Consider the following 5,062-nt stretch of genomic DNA (forward strand, 5'->3'; position numbering starts at 1 on the left):
CAGAGTGGCCATGGAGAGGATGTTTCCACTGGTGGGAGAATGAAGGAACAGAAGGCATAGCCTCAGAATAAAAGGATTCACTTTAGAAAGGAGGAACTTATTTAGTCAGAGGGTGATTAATCTGTGGAATTCATTGCCACAGAAGTCTGTGGAGACCAAGTCATTGGGTATTTTCAAGGCGGAGATGGACAGATACTTGATTGGTAAGGGTGTCAAGCGTTATGTGGAGAAGGCAGGAGAATAGGGTTGGAAGGAAAGGATAAATCAGCCATGTTTGAATGGCGGAGTAGACTCGATAGACCAAATGGCCTATTTCTACTCATATGACATGAAGTTATGAATTGTATACTCTGGAATTTATAAGGATGAGAGGATATCTTATTCAAACATAAAAGATTATTAAGGGTTTAGACACTCTAGAGGCAGGAAACATGTTCCCGATGTTGGGGGAGTCCAGAACCAGGGGCCACGGTTTAAGAATAAGGGGTAAGCCATTTAGAACGGAGATGAGAAAACACCTTTTAACACAGAGAGTTATGCGTCTGTGGAATTCTCCGCCTCGGAGGGCGGTGGAGGCAGGTTCTCTGGATACTTTCAAGAGAGAGCTAGATAGGGCTCTTAAAGATAGCGGAGTCAGGGGATATGGGGAGAAGGCAGAAACGGGGCACTGATTGGGGATGATCAGCCATGATCACATTGAATGGTGGTGCTGGCTCGAAGGGCCGAATGGCCTACTCCTGCAACTATTGTCTATTGTCTATTGTTTATGTGGGTAAGTCTTTGATTATGTTGGCGACTTTTCTGAGGCAGTGTAAAATGTAGATGGTGTCAATGGTGGGGCGGTTGATTTGTGTGATGGACTCGGCGTCATCCACAACTCTGCAATTTCTTGTGGTCTTGGCCAGAGCTATTCCCAAACCAAGCAGAGATGCAACCCTGTGATGCAACCCAACATTATGGTTTCTGTGGTGCATCTGTAGAAATCTGTAAGAGTCATTGGAGATATTCCAAATTACCATGGTCTCCTGAAGTAGTTGTGATTTTGGTGTGCCTTCTTGGCTGTCTCTTCAAGTAGTTGGATCTTGACAGATCTTTGGTAATATTTACACCAAGGAATTTGAAAAGTTATCAATCATTTCCACTCTGCCACCATTGATGCTCATTGAGGTATATATTTTACCATGCTTCCTGAAGTCAATAACTAGTTAGTTTATCTTGCTAATACTGTGGGAGAGGTTGTCCTGACACCATGTTACTAAGTTCTCTATATCCCTGTACTTTGTCTCGCTGTTGTTTGTGATCCACTTCACCACAGAGGTGTCATCTGCAAACCTGTAGATGGAGTTAGAGTGCAATATAGCTTCACAGCCGTGAGTGTATCGGGTGTATAGTAGGGGATTGAGAATGCATCCTTGAGGGACATTGATGTTGTCACCTATCCTCACTGATTGTGGTATGTGGGTCTGAAAGCTGAGAAGTAAGTGGTAGAGGGGATTCCTGACTCGTATGTCCAAGAATTTGGAGATTAGTTTGGATGGAATTATGATGTTGAAGATGAAGCTATAGTAAAACAAATAGGATTCTAACATAGATGTTTTATAGGTGTTCCAGAGATGAATTTAGGGCCAGGGAGATGGTGTCTGCTGTGGACCTTGAGGATGTTCTTTCATGAAGGAGATGAGGAGGAATTTCAGAGGGTGGTGAATCTGTGGAATTCTTTGCCATAGAGGGCTGTGGAGGCAAAATCATTGCACCTGCCAGAACATACCGTTTTGCAGCGATGCCGGTCCAAGAAGAAATCCTCCAGTGGGTAAGTCCCATAGCAGCACCTTATACAGGGCTGTATTTCACTTCTACTATTACAGGGAAGTGTTTGAGGAAAAGACAGACTCAGGGAGAAGGAAGCAGCACCTTTTCTATAGGGCTATAATCATGCTTCTCTCTCCCCAGTAGACTCTTCTGTCAGAAGAGTGCTGGGGTCAAGTCTAGGGCAAACCCTGGACAGGTAAACAGATGTAAGAGCTGTAACAATGAGGAGATGCCTTTTCTAAGTCACAAAGTACATAGAGTGCATTATTGGTCCTTTCCTTTCCAAACCAGGTTAGAAGCCAGCATAGACCATATGTTTTCTATCTACTGCAGGGGCAAACATTAGCTGACACCATAGCTGTCACTTGCCACCGGGGATTGTAAATCCCTGAATGTACTAAACTAATCAATTTATGCATCTTGACGCGGGCCGGTGTAAACCCGAAACTTCCTAGCAAAATCTTTTTATTTGGGGGTGACCTATCTAGAAGGTCAAGGAGTTGGACAATGAAGCCAAACTGGAGCTCATCTAAACGTCCAAACATCATCCTCAAAGGTATCGCCCCTATGCTGGAAGATGTGTACACCCAAAACACAGGGCCTCGGGGATCCAGAAGAAAACAGTAAAACCAGAAGGAAGCAAGGAGGTTGGTGCGAGAAGACATCGAATAAATAACTTTTTGACACTCATATCTTAAACAGTATCCGGGGATACACAATAGAATTTTACAACACATAATCTTCTAGTCCAGCTGATATATCGAGAGAGGAATTTGGAGGAGAACACCAAATGGATATTGGGCTATAGTATTTGCAGATGTTTCTACACAATATGGAACACCAGATGCCGATCTACTCGTATCCAGACATAATCACCAATTACCAAATATGTCATATGGGATACAGACACTGGACATCAGAAACAGATGGGGGTTTAGCTGCATTGCAAGGGAAGAATTATTATCTATTGATTCCCTTCCTAACAAAATAGGATATGGCGCTTGACGCATCAAACATAGATCAGATCTCGGCTTTTTGGCTAAGATCAAGTATAATATCTGTTATCAGTTTAAATATCTGATATGTCCCTTATCTAGGGACCATATATTATAAAATAAAATAATTAAAAAAAAAAAATTAATAAAAAAGTAAAAAATAAATAAAACGATATATTCGTTTTAAGAACAGAAACCTTTTCTATTGTTAAGTATATTCGTTTTAAGAACGAAAATGGCAAGCATTGATTCAAAGGATGCTTACAATTTCAGTACCCATAACAGGTGACCACGGACGTTATTTTTATCCAATTGGATGGCTCAGCTCTAGCAGTATAGAGCACTACCTAATGTGTTTACATTAGCACCTAGGTTATTTACAAACTAATTGTGTGGAAACTTAGGATGGGCTGAACAAACGGTAACAGCCACTTAACAATTATTTGGAAACTAGGATTCATTATCCATCCAATTAAATCAAAATTAAAGCCTTCAAACTAAAGGGATTATTTGGGGTTCACCATTAACTCAGTTCCTCATGTCAGTAACTTTGCCAACAGAGGTTACAACCTTAATAGAGGCATACAGCAAAATCATTGACATGAGGATAAACCATCCATCAGACTGGTAGCAAGAATATTGGCAACATATGGTTTCCAGCCACATAATTCAGACCCTTACATTATAAAGATTTACAGAGGGCCAAAATATGAGCTCTTAAAATTAATGGTGATCATTTCGATAGAATGATGAAGCCATACAGAAGCCATATTGGAACTAAATGGTGGAAAGATAACATTGGGCATTGCTCCAATCCTATCATTGTCAGCAACCAGTCTATGGTCCTACATATGCACTAGGATGGTGTGTTACCAATTCCATCTCCAGCTGTGGAGGAAGATGGAATACACAGCAAGCATCATTATTACTAACACTGGGCATAACTACCTGGAAATGTTGGGTGTTTTTTCATGGCCTAAAGTCATGTTGCTCTGGAATATATTAAACAGGTTATTAGATTATAAATTAACAACGCTACTGTGGTAGCACATATCAACCACATGGGTGAAAGGGAATCTACATCATGTAACAATCTGGCCAACACAATTTGGCAACCTCATCAGGGGGGGGGGGGGGGTATTAATGGAAATACTTCGAGACTCTGCGTCTGGTGTTTTAATAGTACCCGACTGACCTACCCAACCATGGTTCTAGGTGGTACTGGGAATGAGATTAGAACCATGCAGCACCATCCAAAACAGACGGCAAGAGCAATGGACATAATCACAGCGGGCCACAGACAATCAACCTAAAGACAATGTCTAAAATACATAAACTAATGGGAGATGTGTTGCAACCATACATCATCCAGCCTGTTTGGAAGCTTTGTTAACCTACAGGGGCTTAGTATTAGTGACATCAACTGTGCCAGAAGTGTCCCATCTACTTACCTATGGCAAGAGAACGGAACAACAGCTTATGAGGGACACTTTTTATGGGAATTCCCCAAAGACCAGGTATTCCCAAATATGGGACATCAGCATCGTCTTAACGTTGTTAAAGAACTGGGCTCCAGCCACAGCGCTGTCATTACAGGTTTTGACATTTTACAAAACTGTCATGCTGATGGCTTAGGTCACGGCACTAAGGACTCAGTCCCTACCAAATTAAGGCTGGATACCTTGACCAGCTCACCTGGCAACTTACACTTCTATATTCAGGAATTAGGGAACTAAAACAGGGGTCAGCAGGCCTTAAAATAACATTTTTTTTAGAGCCTACCCTACAGATGATTGACTGTGTTGTTAGACATCTACAAATAGTCATGGAACAAACCCAGACCATGAGTGGCACAGAAGAGGAACTTCTCATCAATGACAGACAGCCTCATTAAAGAATAACAGGCCAGGCCAGCTAAATGGCTAACATAGTATTGACAAAAGTTGGTGTAAACACTAACTGGGTTAAAATCTCACTCCACCAGGCTGCAGCAACGTCGGCAGCATTTAAATTGGAGGTTCCTATGGATAAAATCCTCAGGACTGCAGGATGGCCATTGGAAAGAACATTCTAAAGATTATAACTAACCAGTAATGGAAACTGGAATTTTTCAGAAACATTGTTAAGTTTCTGTACCATAATTTACCCCTAAAAACAGGGGCTATCAATTATTATTAACTTTATGGTTATTTGTATATATCATATTGATGTTCAATATGTTATCACTATTCTCCCCAAAACCAAGGCAGACGTGATGA

General features: G+C 41.3%; 1 pseudogene; it reads left to right on the forward strand.

Annotated features, from left to right (window-relative positions):
* Positions 1-2,828: 2,828 nt before the first annotated feature.
* LOC116973859 lies at positions 2,829-2,934 on the forward strand (annotated as a pseudogene).
* The last annotated feature ends 2,128 nt before the right edge of the window (positions 2,935-5,062 follow it).

Source organism: Amblyraja radiata, chromosome 5, assembly GCF_010909765.2.
Source record: "Amblyraja radiata isolate CabotCenter1 chromosome 5, sAmbRad1.1.pri, whole genome shotgun sequence".
Lineage (NCBI taxonomy): Eukaryota > Metazoa > Chordata > Chondrichthyes > Rajiformes > Rajidae > Amblyraja > Amblyraja radiata.